Here is an 18552-nt window from a genome sequence, read left to right as displayed (position 1 = left end):
TCCTTATCTATTTGAAGGTCTTCCTTATGCCTTGGAGGTTGTGACACACATAAAGAAGTCAGAGGTCTCTACATGAGGCTATGAGATAGTCTTGAAACATCTGTCCCTGTACTTACGCAGGAACAAGATATTCAAAACAAAGTAAACTTTAAAAGGTCAACAAGATTCGGTGGGCTAGAGAAGTTGTCCACAGCCTCTTCCCACTATACACTCAGACAATTATGTGGCATATACTTCTGCTCTACACAGAGATATATTGATGAGCAAAGTAGGGAGTGGAAAGATAATAAAAGAATGAGATGTCAGCACTTCCCTTTCTTAGAAAAGTTAGCACATGCAGAGCCACTGTAGTGTCATATGACCAAGGAACAACGGAATGCCAGGAATAGATATCTAGACAAATTCTATAAAGATATAAAATATAAATATTGCATTACGCCAGAATTTGAATAATAACTGCAGCAGCTTTGGCCTGAGGATTGTTCTTGGGCACTCTGACCATTAAGAGTTAATAATACACTGCTTGGGACATGGCAATAAGCCTGAGCTGGCTTGAAGATTTTGTTTTGGTCTAGCATGCTTGAAGCAACCAGAGCTATCAGCCTGAGAACAGGTTGTCATATGCTTCTAGGTTCTTAAAAATTGGGTTACAGGGTTTATGACTAAAGATGATAACTCTGTTTATTAATGATGTCAAAACTTGAGGGAAAATGATTGGAAATGATAACTCTGTTCTGTCACTGTTTATTAATGATGACTAAAAGCTAAGCAAGAGGAAGTGAAACACATGTCCCAAACAAAAATGATATGATCTATGTTGAAATATCATGAATTTATCCCTGCTTATTAAATTCTGTATAAATAAAGAAGCTCTCTGGCTGCTAGTCAGTCAGGCTGCAAGATTCTGACCATCACCATGGCCTGGCTCATTCACCCCCCTTCCCACCACCATCCCAGGCAACTTCTTACTTCCTCTGCAGATCTGCAGGGACCAGTTCACCTCTGGGAATGGCTCCTGGCAAGGGACACACAGAGACTCACACATATGCAGATAAATAATGATATATGTATGTGATATGCATATAATAGTAGGTAAATAAATAGATGGTAGAGATACAATAGGTAGATATAGACAGTAGAACAAAGCAAAAAAACAACAAAAAGCAAGCAATTGGCAAATCTGGGCAAATGATGCATGCAGGGGTGTTTGGTACTATTTTTCCATAAGTTTAAAATGTATTACACAAGTCTATTTTCATCACTATAACGACATGCCTGAGGCTAACTTTAGGGGAAAAGCCTGTTTGGGTTCACAGTTCTGAAAGCATAAGGCCTAAAGGCCTCACCTCATATGGCCTTCTCTTGAAAGCGTTTGTGTGTGTGTGTGTGTGTGTGTGTGTGTGTGTGTGTGTGTGTGTGTGTGTCCATCCTGGAGCTTGCACATGCACCTCCTCTCTTTAAAGCCCCTCCCACAGTCATGAGATCAGCCCTAATCACCTCACCTAATCCCAACCACTTCCATGGTCTCATCTCTAAACACCACAGGGGGCTGAAGTTCCCTGCTCCATAATGCCTTGAGGTAGCAATCACACCAAAGTGTTTTCAGCGTGCAGGTCACTCACATCACATGCAAATCACAGTGTTTGTCAAAAGAAAAGTCCTCCATGAAAACCAAGAAAGACTGGGTCAGCCTCATCATAGCCCAGGGTGGGTCTTGGACAAATGGTCTGCCAGCAACCAAGAGCAGCAATCCACAATTCCACAAATAATGGGTCACTGTCCTCCCCTTTGGGTCACTAGATAGAAAGGATCAGAGTGGCAAATAGCTCCCAGCACACAGGGCCCAGGGGTCCTTGAAAGAAGGAAGAATAGCCCCAAGTCACAGCAGAGTCACCCACTGAGACCAGTGGAGAGAGATCTTCCCTCCTCTGGTCCCTGACACTCTAAGCTACAGGATCTGCCTGTGGGAAATGTGTTCTGACCCATGGTGCTGTGAGTCTGGGACTTCCTGCAGTAAGTATGAGGACAAAGAAGAAAACCATAGCTCCAGCCATCAGTGGCAGGTGACCCGGCGTGTTCTCATGAAAGAAAGAAAATATTCTCCAAGCTTAAACCTCCAGGGAGGAAAGGGGACTGTGCTGAAATGTGCAGAACGTGCTAGAAAGACTAACCTAACAAGGAGGTTTGTGACCCCAGCAAGAGGGGTAGTGCTCAACGTAAAAAACAGATGCAACAAAAAGATACAATCCCTCTAAGCATAACTAGAAGTCACAGGAATTTATCTGCATGATGACAACATCACAAAACAGAACACCTGGCTACATCACCTCAGAGGAGGGTCACACTCCTCTTGCCTTCAAGGCCCTGGAAGCTGCCTCCTGATGATCACATCCAGAATTAGAAATAGGAATCCTTTGATAAAGGGGTTTTCATTATTATCCTTATTCTACCTACTGACCATCCCCAGCCTCGGAGGTTCTGAGAGGTTGTGGACCTCCAGCTATGCCGTGACTGACCGGCATGGTCCGCACAACTGCAAAGTGAAAAACAGCATTGTGTTTGAAGCTGGGCCCCTGAAGTATTTTTCCATCCCTCTTGTTATCTTCTGAGCCAAGTGAGTCAGTCCCAGCACATTCCAGAGGAAACACAGTGGTCCCAGATGAAAGGAATTCACTCTCAGTCACTCTCAGCACATTCCAGAACAAGCAAGCCCTGCATTCCAAGAGGAGAGGACAGTCGCTCACAGGCCACCTCACGGAGGCCCTTGGAAACCTTGTCCCACTCGGAGAAGATCCGCCTGAGAGACACAACAGAGGCCAGAGCCCAGAACCCTAGCCAAAATGGTGCCATAAAAATAAGTGATAAAAGAGGCGGTGGAGCAGGTGGAGGGGCCAGAGGTGGCCAATAGCATCCAGGAAACAACAGGGCAGATACACATATGAACTTGTAACAGGGGCCCCTAGACCTTAGCATGTAGCATGAATCTTAAAAGTTCTTATTAATAAAATCAAACCTGAGGCCAGTTATTGGTGTGAACGTTGGAAGGTCAGAAAAACAGAACAAGCCACAGCTAACCTCACCTGGTCAACTTCTCAGCTGATCTTGTTTCCTCAGACTGGAAGCCTCTGAGTCCTCATCCCAATGGCTCTCGACTGAACTGCTGCTCAAAAGCCTGAAGCTTAATTAGCTAAAAGCTTCTAGTTTCTGGTCCTCACACCTTATAAACCTTTCTGCTTTCTACCACCACTCCCTGGGATTAAAGGCTGGCTTTCTGGGATTAAAGGCGTGAGTCACCATGCTTGGCTGTATCCTTGAACACATGGATTTCTGCCTCTGGAATGCTAGGATTAAAGGCGTGTGCTACCACTGCCTATCCTAAGTATCTAGTGGCTTTTCTGTTCTCTGACCCCAGATAAGTTTATTAGGGTACACAATATTTTGGGGAACACAATATCACCACATTAGCACAACTGACTCATTCAGGCTGTAAAACTCAGCACACAGACAGCACCACCTGCCAAAACTAAAACAAAGACCTGATCCATCCAAGTCCAAAGTTCTGGGAAAGTCTAAATGTACTAACCTTACTTTTGGCTTCTGGAGTTCTGCCTCTGGCTAACTGCTCTCGTTAACTGAAGTATGCCAACCCAGGATGTGGTTTTTGTGCCTAAAAGCTCATCCTGAGAAAGGCTCAGTGCTACACTGGGACCCCGAACACCCAGTGTACTCGCCAGCCAGCTAATAAAGATTTCTGTTGTCTTAAACCGGCGTCTGAGCAGTCTTCTCTGGAGAACATGCCATAACAAACTCACAACAATTATCACAACATACACAAGACCTGTGCAAATCCAACCAGAGAAAAATCACAATATAGAGGGTAGAAGATGGACGTAAAATTCCACCATACACTAAGGAGCAATTGGTATTTGATAGCTGCTGGGACAGGACAGGCAGTCTTCCTTAACGATAGACCCAGGAGGTTGACATCACACCGGACAGGCTCCACCCCTAGAACTAGCAGGGCAGCATAGACTGGCCTCAACGGGGAAAGAAGAAACATCTCAGTGTTGGGTGGGAAGGGATGGAGAGGATGGTAACGGAGAGCTGGGGGAGGAAGGTAAAGGTGGTCGAATACATCGTATGAAATTCTCAAAGAATTAATAAAATATTTTTGCTAATAAAAAAACAATTGCTAAATTTTTTTTTTTTTTTTTTAGACAAGTGTCATGGATGAGGGATGGCTTCGCAGGGCCCCACCCTGAGGATCTACGGGCAATCGACGGTTGTTCTGGGAGAGAGGGAAACGTTTTCTTCAGTGGCACAGCCACTACTGAGATGCCCAGGCGCCGATAAGCAATCTTTCACCCTTGCTTCCGTTAGTGACGCTAATTATATTCATTGGTTCTCCAAAAATAGAGGGGAACGTTTTGAAAGAAGGGAAACTAATTGGGAAGAGGGGCATAATAAGCAGAGTGGGAGGAGACCAGAGAAGGTAATGGGGGGCTAATATGATTAGAATACATCATATGCATGAATGATGTTGTCATAATAAAGCCACGGTGCACAATTAACATACGCAAAGTAAAACCTGACACTGGACAGACTCAGTCATCTTTAGCCACCTGAAGCAGTGGACCCCAAAGGTGCAGCTAGACCTGAGTGTCACTCCAACATCCCACAAAGAATCTCTTTCCACTGCCTTCACTGGGGAACTTGCTCACAACCATGCCCTGAATGGTGTGTCTGAGAACCAGCCCCCAGAACACGTCCTGGGCTGCCTTGCTGGAGTAAATTTACAGCTCCTCCTGCATGCCGGAGAAGTTCATGTACTTGCCCTTCTCAGGGCTTAGAGACTGAGTGCACCCCTAGGCTTAGGGTCTCTACCTCATATCACATCACACCCTCGCTTCTAATGTCACATCGCTTCCCACTCAGACCTCTGCCTCCCTCATAAGGACCTTTGTAATGGCACTGAGTCCACCTGGACAATCAAGGAATCCCTCCCCATCTCAAGATCCTTAACATCATTTCTTCAAAGTCCCTTTTACCCTGGAAAGTAGGACAGTGAGTGCGGGTTCTGAAGATTAGGGTGTGGTCAACTTCAGGAAGTTGTTACTCAGCCTACCACAGCCACCGAGCCTCAGCCAGCGGGAACAAACATAAAAGCAAAGGACTGTTAGAGACAGATTCCATCTGTGCATGTTATAAAGTAGATATGATAGATAGATGATGATGATAGACAGACGGATAGATAGATAGATAGATAGATAGACAGATTATAGATAAATGATAGATAGGTAGATAGATAGATAGATAGATGATAGAGAGACAGATTATAGATAAATGATAGATGATTGATAGACAGACAGACAGATAGATGATAGATAGATAGGTGATAGATAGATAGATAGATAGATAGATCGATGATAGATAGACAGATTATAGATAAATGATAGATGATTGATAGACAGACAGACAGATAGATGATAGATAGATAGATGATAGATAGACAGATTATAGATAAATGATAGATGATTGATAGACAGACAGATAGATGATAGATAGATAGATGATAGATAGATAGATAGATAGATAGATAGATAGATAGATAGATAGATAGATAGATTATGACAGATAATTGGTATGTGAATAATAGATAGACAAACAGGTATCACATACATATATGTGAATGATCAGTATTAGACTCCAGAGGGCTTTGAAATCAGGATCTTGATAAATACATCACTGTATTTTGCTGGTTTTAATTGCTTATGCCGAAATGGCTCTTTAGATCGAGATTTCCATTTGCATTGCTGAATGAAATGTTTTTTTTTCTCGAAATAACTTACTGTATTTTTGCCACAAGGTGGAGCCAACGAAACATCAAAGAGGCCTTCAGAGCAGCCATTTTGCCCTGGCTTTCTGGCAGGTTGTGAAGTTACCCACCACTGTTCCCTGAGTGATTTGAGTATAAAGACTGTATTTGTTCAGGAAATCTCAGGGAGCCTTACAGTTTCCTGTACTCAGAAATCATCACAAGAGTGAAGAGAGATGTTCTCTCCTGAACGCTGCCAGCAGGAAGGGATGGATGTGCTGTCACTGTGAGTGAACACACGCTGGGAGACGACACAGAGTGTCCTCCTCATCATCAAGGAAACCAAGTCCTTCCCAGGTCTGGGAGGAGGGAGTCATCTGGGCTGGGGATGTGGGAGAGTGCTCCTGGCCAGAGCTTTGCCCCCAGGGATGTGTCTTTATTGCCCCGGGCATGCCTGTGACAGTGTCCATTGTGATCTCTCCTGCCACGCCTCTCACGCACAGTGTCACAGGTCCCCACACCTACTGCCCTTCTATGGCCTCACACCATCTGACCTCTGTGTACCCCCTCGCCTCACTTCTGGCCTCCGACGGGCCCTGAACAAAGATTCTTCGCTTGACCAAACTTAGGTCGGGCTCCTGAACCTTTTGAGCATGTCTCATAAAATCTGCTTTTAACAAAGAACTCTGTTAAGTCACCTTATCAAGAATGTGCCCATCCTCAGGCCAGCAGGATGGTAAAGGGGCTTGCTGCCATGCCTGACAGTCTCAGTTCAGTCTCTGGAACATAGAAGAAGAGAACTGACCCCTTCAAATTGTCCTGTGACCTACACACACACGCACACACACACACAGGTGCATGCATGCTGCAGCATGTGTATGACCTCTCCCCCAACACATACACAGAGGCATAAACAAAAACAAACAAACAAACAAATAAACACATAAATGGAAAAATAAAGAACCCCTCCATCTCCACTCTGTTCAACCCTCCACTATCCTCTGAGTGACATCTGATCACCTGACTTGGCTTCATCAAAAATGTTGTTAGGTGGGTATGATGGCTAGTTTGATTGAATTAAGAAACATGTAGGGCAGTCGTGAAGGTTATCGTTGGAGATGTCTTACAAGAGTGTCTCCCGAGTGGTTTAAATGAGGAGGGAGCCCCCACCCTAAGTTGATGACGTCATTTTGTGAGCCGAAGCTTGGGCTGCACAAAAAAGGAGAACGGAGAGAGCCCAGGGAGCACCAGCCCTGCCTGTTCTCTGCCTCCTGACCTGCCCAGATCGGAGGTGTGCCAGCCAGTCTGCCATGCCTTCCCACAATGATAGACTACGGCACCCTCTCAAGCCATGGCAAACAAACCCTCCTCCCACGGGTTGCTTTTGGCCAGGGACTTAGTCTCAGCAATAACAGGGTAACTGAGTTACTGGGTTAAGCCAATCCCCTCACCCTGAGGCTTCCACTTACTGACCCCGCCCCACTCCTTGGCTGTACTTCCTACTTGTCTGGCTTCCTTGCTTCCAAACCCCATTGCCATGGGCCCTTTACCTATTATGATGGTCCAGAGGAGTTTTCCTTATCACGTCTAAACATGCCATTCAAGCATTTTTTTCTTCAAAACCCCATTACCACCACTACCCTAGGCAACCCACCCACACAGTATTCTCAAGCGGCCAAGAGAGTTGTCAGGGTTTACCTGACTTCCATGATCTTCTAGTTGGCTCCAAAAATGCCCTCAGGAAAGTGAGGAGAAGCTGAGCCATGCGTGAATGAGCAGTCTGGTCCCAAAGAGACTCCCCAAAGATTTTGTTAGCCCTATCCTCACACTTCCATATCAGTCAAAACTCAGTTTAGGGATGAGCTGAGCTACAGAGAGTAAGAAAAGGAGACAATAGGAAATGTTTGCAGGGCCTTTGTCCCAGGCCATTCTCTTGCAGATAAGCACTCCACCCTAGGGGGTAGGGGGTTCTTTTATAAGAAGGGATGGTACATCATGCCCTGGTTTTTTGTTTGTTTGTTTGTTTTGTTTTTTTGGTTTTGTTGGTTTTTTTTTGTTTTGTTTTGTTTTTTGTTTTTTTGAGACAGAGTTTCTCTGTGTAGCTTTGTGCCTTTCCTGGGACTCACTTGGTAGCCCAGGCTGGCCTTGAACTCACAGAGATCCGCCTGCCTCTGCCTCCGGGCCAACAGCACCCCTGCCCAGCCAACATAAGTGACACTGACTTCAAAGATGCCTCAGGAAAGATCTGTGTCCCTATCTTCCATTCAATAAACTGTATTTGGTTGTTTTACTTTTTTACTCTTAGGGAGCCTGCCATCCAGCTTCCAAATAAGTATATGGAGACTTATTCTTACTTATACATGCCCAGCCTTAGCTTGGCTTGTTTCTAGCCAGCTTTTCTTAAATTATCCGGTCTATCTTTTGCCTCTGGGCTTTTACCTTCTATATACCTTTATTTACTTCTTACTCTGTGGCTGACTGTGTAGCTGAGTGGCTGGCCCCCGGAGTCCTCCTCTTCTTCTCCTTTCACTCCCTGACCTTCTCTTCCCAGATTTCTCCTATTTATTCTCTCTCCTGCCAGCCCCACCTAGCCTTTCTCCTGCCTAGCTATTGGCCGTTCAGCTCTTTATTAGACTAATCCAGTATTTTAGACAGGCAAAGTAACATAGCTTCACAGAGTTAAACAAATGCAATATAAAAGAATGCCACACATCTTTGCATCATTAAACAAATGCTCCACAATGTGAACAAATACAACACATCTTAAAATAATATTCCTCAACAATAAACCTTTACAAAGCAGCTGCCAAGCATCAGGCACTCTGCCAAGAGCACAGAAACCCACAAGAAGGACATGCGCTATCTTATCATATCATAATCATACAATAAAGCTAGAAACCAATGGCAAGAGTCATTAGAGAAACTAAACAGCAATGTGAGAGCAAGCACACACCTTTGAACAATCAATGAGCCATTGAAGAAATCAATGGAGACATTTTTAAATTCTCAAGAACCAAATGAAAATAAAAACATATGCAATAACTTTGAGCACAGAAAAAAAAGGAGGTATATGACTAATTATCACTGTCTATATTAAACAATCAGAGAAAAGGACTTCCAGGTAAGATGGCAGGCTAGAACCTACCTCTGTGTGAGCTGGCAAAAGAGAGACACCAGGACAAGAGAAAAATTAAAAATAGATTCCATCTCAAAGAAAGAAACGAGGAAGGAAGGGCTTTGGAAATCCACAAAAGGAGGGATAAGGCAGTGGGAAAGCACAGAGAAATGGAAGGTGGGTTGCTGAAAAGAAAACCAAGCTGAACACTGTTCCAGCTCTATGGCTGGGGCAAGGAGTGAGGCAGCAGTTGGCCTGGATAGAAAGACTATTCTAGACCATCATGGTAGCCCTACTCATAGGGCAGTCCTACCCACAAGACCAGTCCACAGCCCTCACAAGCCTCAGATCCATCCCATTGTAGGTCTGGCTGAAGCAGTGACTTCTCTTGTGGAAGGAGTCGGCCATCATGGAAGCCGCCCTGGCTCAGAGGACTATGGCTGGATGCCGTCTTGCTTGAAAGGTAACCTAAAGTTTAAGGATGAGTATCCTTGAGGCTTGAGAACAGGGAGCAGTCCCAAGTCTGGGGGCGCTAGTTCAAACTGCCACAGCTGCAGGGTGAGAAGACAGCCCTGGACAGTCCTCCTAGTTGTGGAGAGTGGGAAGGGCAGCTGGCAAGAGGCTAAACAGTGCAAGCAGCTGTGGGCGTGGCTGAGGCCATCAAGTGCATAGGGAAGATGGTTCCTCTCTTGGTAGCTGAGAATAAATCCAGAGCTTGATGACCCTGAGCCAGGGGTCAGCAGAGCAGACCAACCTCTGGAGCCAGCCATATGCTGCGAGGTTTGCTGCTGTCATTAAGTAACTCTGAAGGCCCAGCAGGGCACTCTGCGTCTATGGCTGCATCTCTCCAGTGGGGTAATGAATACTTAGAGGGCTTTGAAAGTGTGGAGACAGGCTTTCCCGTGTGGGAAAAACCATACGGTCTTCCCGTGTGGCTGCCTCCTCTGCTCTCAATGGGCTTAGGAGACAGTTTGTACCCATGCCAGGGGGTACAAACTGGGGAGTCTTGGAAGAGTAGAAGAACCGGTTTGGCACACCAACTGCACAACCAAGGGTGGCCAGCCAGTGTACAAAGAGGGAGCTACTGATGCCAAGATAGCTCTGACAAACACCAGGCTCATCACACGTTCAACTCAGCATGGCACGCAACATGCCATTTGGAATTCCCCCTTGGTACATTTATTCGTGCATACTTTTAGAAGTGTTTTGAGTTTTTCTTACCAGGTTTTTGTTTTATATTTCCCCTTTTTATATATTTATTCTTAGTTACTTTTCTATTGTTGGGAAGAGACACCATAACCAAGGCTACTTACAGAAGAAGAGTTTATTGGGGGTCACAGTCTTGGAGGGTCAGAGTCCATGACCATCGTGGCACAAAGGACGGCAGCAGACAGGCATGGTGCTAGAGCAGTAGTCAAGAGTTTACATCCTTACCCAAAAGTAGGAGGCGGAGAGAGGGGTGACCAGGAATGGCAAGGGCTTTTGAGACCACCCTGAGTGACGCACTTCCTCCAACAAGGCCACACCTCCTAATCCCTCCCAAACAGTGCCACCAACAGGGAGCAAGTTTTCAGCTAGATGAACCTATAGGAGCCATTCTCATTCAAGGTACCACATTTCACTCCCTGGACCTATTATAATGCAAAATACATTTAGTTCAACTTCAAAAGCCCCCATAGTCTTTCACATTCTCAACATAGTTAAAAAATCCAAAGTCTTAAGGCAATCTCTTAATTGTCATCCCGTGTAAAATCAAAATCAAATTATGTTCTTCCGACACACAATGGCACAGATTGCACATTATCCTTCCAAGAGGGAAGAACGGAGGTCTAGCAAGGAAATGCTGGACCAAAGCAAGCCTGAAACCCAGCAGGGAAAACTTCAAATCTTCTAACCCCATGTCTGCTGTCAAAGGGCTCAGATGGCTCTCCTCACTAGCTTTGCTGACTGCAACACACTTCTGTCTCTTGGCCTTGCTCCACACCCTGTCTGCAGCTTTCTCCCCAGCAGATATCCCACAGCTCTGGCATCTCCAACATTTGGGGTCTCCAACACAATCCAGGCTACACTTCTACTGCATAAAACATCAGATGGGTCAGATGAACCCTGATACAATACTCCATTTTCATGTATAGATAGATTGCCCAAACTATACCATAGATGAAATTGGCTTGAGAGACATCTACAGAATATTCCATCGAACAGATATGGAATACACATTCTTCTCAGCCCACAGTAACAACACAAATGTTTGGAGACTGAAGAATACACTCTGGAATGGAATGTGTCAATAAAAATATTAACAAGAAGTTGTTTTAAATTCCTAGAATCAAATTAAAATGAAAACACAACTTGCCAGAACTTCAGGGATATACCTAAAGTAATTCCAAGAGGACAGTTTAGAGTTAACAGGGCTTACATTAAGAAAATCAGAGAGATCACAAGAAAATAACTTAATGATGCATCTAGAGATCTTAGAAAAACAATAACAAGCCAAACCCCAAAGCAGTAGACAACAAGAAATAATAAAGATTAAAACAAAAATTAATAAAATAGAGTAAAGTAGCAATAAATAGCTGTTTTTTGACAACATAAACATGACTGCCAAGTGGTTAACAAATCTAACCAAAATAAATAGAAAATATCCAAATTAATAAAATTAGACAGAGGGAATGTTACAATAGATTCCAGTGAAATCCGGAAGAGCATTAGGGAATATTTTAGAAACTTATATTCCAAACAAACTAGTAAATCCAGAAGAAATGGACAAATTCCTGGGCATACATGACTCACCCAAATTAAATAAAGATGCTATGAACAATTTAAACAGACCCACGAGACTGAGAGTTTGCTAAGAAATAAAAAGCCAGGACTGAATCGATTCGCTGCTGAGTTCCACCGTGCTCTTCAAGGGGAGCTAACAGCAATACTCCTCAAACTGCCCCATAAAATGAACAGGAAGGGACAGTACCAAACCATCCTATGAAGCCAGCACCACCCTGACACCTGAGTCAGGTAAAGACAAACAAACAAAAAAAAAAAAAAAAAAAAAAAAGAGAGAGAGAAAACTACAGGCCAATGATGCAAAAATCCTCAAGAAAATCCTTGCAAACTGGATGTAACAGCAATTAAGAAGATCAAACCCTATGACCTAGTTGGTTTCATCTCAAGGATGCAAGAATGATTCAACCCAAATCGTTAAATATAATAAAACATATAAACAGACTTAAGGGAATAGATCACATGGCCGTCCCAATATATGCGGAGGACTGTGATGAAGTTCAGCATCTGTATGGGTTATTTCTGTTGTTGATGTCAAGTCCCTGACAAAAGCAACTTAAAAAAGAAAGGGTGTGGCCGGGCGGTGGCGGCGCACGCCTTTAATCCCAGCACTCGGGAGGCAGAGCCAGGCGGATCTCCGTGAGTTCGAGGCCAGTCTGAGCTACCAAGTGAGTTCCAGGAAAGGCGCAAAGCTACACAGAGAAACCCTGTCTCGAAAAACCAAAAAAAAAAAAAAAAAAAAAAAAGGGTGTATCTGGTCTCAGAGTTCAAGGATACAGTCCGTCACAGCTGGGAAGGCAGGGAAACAAGAGCGTGAGGCATCACAGCTAGTCACATTGCATCTAAAATTAGAACGCAGTGAGAGATGAATGCTGGTACTCAGCTGACTTTCTCCTTTTTATTCATCCTTGAACACAACCTACGCAAGGATGGTACCATCCATATTCAAGGTGGGGCTTCCCTGCTCAGCTAACCCTTTCTGGAAACACCCTCATAGATACACCCAGAAATGTATTTCCATGGAGATCCCAAAGAATGGTCTTTTAAGTATCATGTTGTCTACAAATTGATCATTTGACTTCCTCCTTTCCCACGTGTATCTCTTTCTCTCTTGTCTTACTACCAGAGTAGTTAAGACAGTAGAAGAACAGAGAATGGAAACGTTGTCTCATTCTGGTTTTGTAAGTTTTTCCTGCTTTAGTACGACATTGGCTGTAAGTTTGCTGTGCACATAGCCTTTTTATGTCATGATGCATCCTGTCTACTCCCTCAAGACTCTTACCATGAAGGGATGTCAGAATGGTTAATCCTGACTGTCAATGTTGGGATTTAGAGTCTTTGACAATTGTACCAGGAGTGTGAGTTGGAGAAAAGACAGCCCCTTCACAAATGGGAAAATTGGATATTCACTGTGGAGTAGTAAAACTATCTCCCACCCTATACAAAAATAAACTCAAAATAGACCAAAGACCTTCATGTAAGAGGTGAAAATTTGAAGCCATGGGGTGAGGGATGCTTGGAGTTCCAGGGAGAAGCAAAGATGTTCTGAGGACTCTAATAGCTCGGGAAGAAATAACGAGAATTGGCAAATGGCGTCGAATCAATTTAAAAGGATTCTGCACAGCAAAGGAACCAATTAACTGAGTGAAGAGAGCCTACAGGATGGGAGACAATTGTTGCCAACTATACATCTGACAGAGATTAATATCCAGAATCTATAAAGAACACCAAAAATCAAATACAAAATCCAATCAGTAAATGGACATATTAAATGAATAAACAGTCCCCAAAGATGAAGTAAAACATCCCATAAACATACAGAACACATTTGGCATCCTTAGCCATCAGGGAGATTTACGTAGATTCCATCTCACTGTTGTTAGAACGGCAATCATCAAGAAAAGCAGCAATAGATGCTGACCAGAATGGGGGTTAGGAGGCCTTATAGACTGTTGTAGGAATACAAATTAGTGAATCCTCTATGAAAATCAGCGTGGTGGTCCCTCAAAATGAAATAGAACTACTATATGATCTATCTAAACCTAGGAACCTCAGTCCACTTCCAGTGAAGACCTGTACGCCGTGCTTATCACTGCATGATTCACAAAAGCCAGGTTACAGAGTCAACCTAGGAATTCGTTTATCAGTGGATGAATGGATAAAGAAAATGTGCTGCCTTCACACAGCAAAGTATTATTTAGCCACAAAGAATGAAACTGTATTGTTTTCGGGTAAATGATGGAGCTAGAGATCATTGTGGTGGGCAAAACAAGCCCCCACCTCTTACACACACACACACACACACACACACACACACACACACACACACACACTTTCTCTGATCCGTGCTCCTCCTCTGGAGTGCCAGGATTACAGACAGGTGCCACCACACTCAACTTCAGAATCAGAACTTAAAAATAATAGTAACATATGAGAGTGAAAATGGGCCCAGGTCCAGGAATAAGGGACAAAGGGGGAGGAGTCGGGAGGAAAAGACAGACATAAGAGAAGCAAAGTGTTGGGGGTGGGGTGGGGGTGACTATTATCAAAGCCCTTTATGTGAACATTTGAGAACGTCACAATGAAATCAATTATTTGTACAACTAATACGTACTAATAAAAATTAATTCCAAAGAAAGAGAGAGAGGGAGAGAATAGGAACCCACAGACTAGTGGACAATTGGGCAGGTATTTGTGGCACCAGGGGACAAGTATTCTAACAGAGTCCTATATAAAGGACTGCGGCGGTGCTGGGACGGTGGGCTCGGTAGTTAAGAGTGCTTACTGAGCACGGTTGCTGTGTAGGCATGAGGACTGGAGTCTGGAGGCCAACACCCACCTAAAATCTGGGAGTGGTCCTGCACACATCTGTAACTTCAGCATTGAGGTGGGTGGAGACAGGAGAACAGCCAGGGTTAGCTGGCTGGCTGCCTCGCTGACATGTGAATTCCAGGCTGACAAAAGGCCTGGCCTCAAGGCAGAGGGTGGTACAGGGGGACACCCAGTGCCCCCCTCTGACCCCTGTGAGAGGCACAGGCAGCCCTCCACACGCACAAGTAAAAATAATAGACTAATGAATAGAATTAAAGTTTAAAGTGCGAAGAGAACGGCTTCCCTCATCCACAACTGTATCTTCTGGTTTATGAGTCGTTGTCTCAGGAGACACAAGTCACCCTCCTGATGAGACTTTTATTTCAATTAGTCCCAAGTCTGCTCTGGGGCACTCCCTTCTGAATATGAGTCAGGAGGCTGAGGCCTCCCTGCAGATCCTGCTCAGGACAGAGTGGCTGGACCTCAGACACACCCTCAGTCCGTTCAGACCCGGCACAGCCTAAGGAGCAGAGGCAGATCAGCTGTCTCCGGGGAGTCTAGAGGCCCCAGCCCCAGCGGGCACCAAGCACTCCTGTAAGGGCTAGACCTTCGCTGAGCTGTCAGACTTCACTACCCGGCCCCCTGCTGCTCAGCCACAGATACTGACGAGGTGACAGGTCCCCTCAGAGTCTACTTTTGTGAACATTGAGGAATCTGTGCTCTGAGTCAGAAGTTGTGGGGGCACATAACTGAGCGTGACTCAGCCGCAGGCTCGGCTCTGAGGTTCCTCCCAGAATATGCCCTTTTTTGGCCCCAGGCAGGGTGTCCCTCGGCTCTCTCAGATGCTCATGGGCAGAGCTTCAAACCGCCTCGGAGGAGCGGCACAGCGAGGAGCACCATTTAACCCCCGCCAGCTGTGCCTGAGAGCCCAAGCTAGTATTCTAACGAACGGACAACCCCAAGTCCGTAGAAAAATCTCCTCCTTGGGTGTATAAAGGGAAAAGGAAGGAGAAAGGGACGGGGAGGGGTGGGGGGAGAGGAAGGAAAGGAGGGGCGAAAGGGAGGGGACCGGAAGAGAGGAAGTCTCCACCAGCTGAAGCATCCTGGTTATTTTACTCCAGATCCTAGATGCATTCTCCAGTGGCTCCTGGGGTGGAAAGTTAAAGGCACGAGCCAGGCAGGTTTTGAGGCAGGAAAGGCAAAATGTGCTACACAAAGACGCAAGCAGAGGGAAGAGGGCTGGTGGGGGAGCTTAAGACAGTGTGTCTAGGACAACGGGAGAAAACCGAAGGGAGAAGAGGGAGAGGTCGGCTAGCCGGGGAGGACCAGAGTGTCAGGAAGCCACAGAAGTGAGGTGACCGATCACAGCCGGCCCTGCAGTCTGCACCGTGCTGTGACAGTGAAGTCAGGATGCCAGCGCACCGTCCTACCTCCTCTACACCCAGGGCCGGGGTTCCCAGCCGCAGCCCGTCCTTACAGTCCGGAGCCACAGCTCCCTGACTGCGTGGTGGTCCTGAGTGTCACTGAATCTCTTGTTGCCTCCGTTTTCTCAACTGTAAACGTGGCAACGATGGCAAGACACGGCTCACTGGGCCACTGTGAGGATCTAAAGAATGAGTATGTGCCAAACATTTGAGAAGGAGAGATGGACTCCCCAGCGGGCTCCAGCCAGGGACAGCACACAGAGGTTCTGGACTAACCATTTCAACCACCCCCCCCCCCCCCCCCCCCCCCCCCCGGGCAGACCTCTGTGGAGCCGGCTTTATTCTGAAGTCTCCCTCTGGGTGGCCGAGGTTTCCCCAGAGCTACACTGTATGCTAAGGGTCCTTTTGTCTGACAGTCCTTTTTTCTCTCTCTTCAGTGTTCTTGTAAGATCTTCCTTGTGGTCCGAAGGCGTCCTCTACTCCCTGCTCTCTGTATTTTCACAGTTGGTACCCCCAACGCCTCTTGCATCTTTTGTGTGTTTTCTGAGACAGTGCCTTACTCTGTACCCCAGGCTAGCCTCAAACTCATAGCAACCCCCACTGCCTCAGACTCCCAAGTGTTGAGATCACAGGTGTGAATCACCATGCCCAAGCTCTCTTGAACCTCTGTTCCAGTTTGCTTTCTGTTGCTGTGATACAAATCATAACCAAAAGCAAACAAATCATAACCAAAAACTTGAAGGAAGTAAATGTCTATTTGGCTTAGAGGTGGCGGTTCATCACGGAGGGAAGCCAAGGAAGGAAGGAATTCAAGGCAGAAGTGTAGCATGAATTGTTAGATGTCTTATTAATAAAAACAAACCTGAAGCTGGGTATTGGGGTGAATGCTGGAAGATCAGAGAAGCAGAACAAGCCACAGCTACCTCACCTCGCCAATTCCTCAGCTGATCCTGTTTCCTCAGACTGGAAGCTTCTGTGTCCTCATCCAAATAGATCTCAGCTGAACTGCTTCTCAAAAGCCTAAATGCTTAACCAGCTAAAAGCTTCTAGTTTCTGGTCCTCAGGCCTTATATACCTTTCTGCTTTCTGCCATCACTCCCTGGGATTAAAGGCATGTGTCACCATGCTTGACTGTATCCTTGAACACATAGAGATCCAGACGGATTTCTGCCTCTGGAATGCTAGGGTTAAAGGCGTATGTGCCACTATTTTCTGGCCTCTATATCTAGTGGCTGTTCTGTTCTCTGACCCCAGATAAGTTTATTAGGGTGCACAATATTTTGGGGAACGCAATACCACCACACAGAAACTTGAAGCAGAACCAAGGAGGAACATTGCTTGCTAGCTTGCTGCCTCTGGCTTTCTCAGCTACCTTTCTTATACAGTGCAGGGCAGCTCGCCTAGGAACAGCAACTGCCCCTGGTGGGCTGGGCCCTCCTACATCAGTTAGCAGTGAAAAAAATGACGTGCTCGCTCTGATGGAGGCAATTCTTCAGACCAGGTGTGTCAAGTCAACAATGAAGATTGCCTACCACAACCTCTATGCTGTGGAATGTTCTGTATGTCAAATGTGTTGCTGATTGGTCAATAAATAAAACACTGATTGGCCAGCGGCCAGGTAGGAAGTATAGGTGGGACAAGGAGGAGAATAAAGCTGGGAAGTGGAAGGCTGAGTCAGAGACACTGCCAGCCGCCACGATGACAAAGAGCATGTGAAGATGCCGATAAGCCACGAGCCATGTGGCAAAGTATAGATTAATGGAAATGGATTAATTTAAGCAAGTTAGCAAGAAGCCTGCCACGGCCATACAGTTTGTAACCAATATAAGTCTCTGTGTTTACTTGGTTGGGTCTGAGGCTGTGGGACTGGCAGGTGAGAGAGATTTGTCCTGACTGTGGGCCAGGCAAGAAAACTCTAGCTACACCTCTAACTTGGAGAAGGGGTTGCTGTTGATTTTTTTGTTGTTGTTTGTTTTGTTTTGTTTTGTTTTGGAGAGGGGACTTTGCTTCCTAGAGGACACAAATTAGTACACTCAGTTAAACATAATTCTTTACTATAGGACTGGTCAGAGTCCTTAACATATAGACAGCATTATGACTCATCAAGAAGCAAATAGAATGTGAAGCATTTTTCAAAATCTCTTGGCCATGAAAAAAGAAAATTACAGAACCACATCCACACACAAACCACTCACTGAGATTTCATGAAACTTAGGTTGCTTTGCAGAGTCAAGTTGCAAACCATTGAGCTAGAACACCTCTAAAGTTCTATCCAGCCCTGATTTTTGTGTTGCAGATCTCATATTGTGAAGCATCCTGGGTGAGTATGGCATAGCCAGAGTGCCGTTCTGCAGCGAGGAAACCAAACTCTCCTCTGCATTGCATCAGCAATTTTAGCTGTATCTGTAAGCCTTCATCTACCTGAGAGTTACCAAGCACTTTATCAGCACTATGAATGTCATGGTCCCTCTTTCACAGACAGAGAAACCAAGGCCTAAGAAGTTAAAAACACTGGCTCAGGTCCACAGTCAAGCAAATTTTTAGTGGTCACTGAGCTACCCTCTGTTTAACAGATGGATGGATACCAAGGGGCCTGTTGATGAGGA

The sequence above is a fragment of the Peromyscus californicus genome, unplaced genomic scaffold, assembly GCF_007827085.1.
Source record: "Peromyscus californicus insignis strain IS unplaced genomic scaffold, ASM782708v3 Scaffold_14__1_contigs__length_90479793_seg_2, whole genome shotgun sequence".
In the NCBI taxonomy this organism is placed as follows: domain Eukaryota; kingdom Metazoa; phylum Chordata; class Mammalia; order Rodentia; family Cricetidae; genus Peromyscus; species Peromyscus californicus.
This window is presented reverse-complemented; position numbering follows the sequence as displayed.